The 206-nt window shown below is 26.2% G+C and overlaps 1 protein-coding gene across 1 annotated transcript in view; it reads left to right on the top strand.

Annotated features, from left to right (window-relative positions):
* LOC107700384 (epidermal growth factor receptor substrate 15-like) overlaps positions 1–206 on the top strand; it is a 28,526-nt gene that overhangs the window by 12,572 nt on the left and 15,748 nt on the right. The window lies entirely within an intron of this gene.

The raw sequence follows: 206 nt of genomic DNA, 5'->3' as shown, positions 1-206 counted from the left end.
TATCTTTGTGTAATATTAAAATTTGTTTGATGATCTGAATCTTTTAAGTGTGACAAATATGCAAAAAATAAAAAAAACAGGAAGGGGGCCAACACTTTTTCACACCACTGTATGCATTACATATATACAGTACATGTACTTTAGTATATCAATGTGTGTGTATATATATATATATATAGATATATATGTAGATATGCAGATATAGA

The sequence above is a fragment of the Sinocyclocheilus anshuiensis genome, unplaced genomic scaffold (genome assembly GCF_001515605.1).
Source record: "Sinocyclocheilus anshuiensis isolate Anshui unplaced genomic scaffold, SAMN03320099.WGS_v1.1 scaffold477, whole genome shotgun sequence".
NCBI lineage: Eukaryota > Metazoa > Chordata > Actinopteri > Cypriniformes > Cyprinidae > Sinocyclocheilus > Sinocyclocheilus anshuiensis.
Note: the sequence above shows the minus strand (reverse complement) of the source record. Positions and strands in the feature narration are given on the sequence as shown.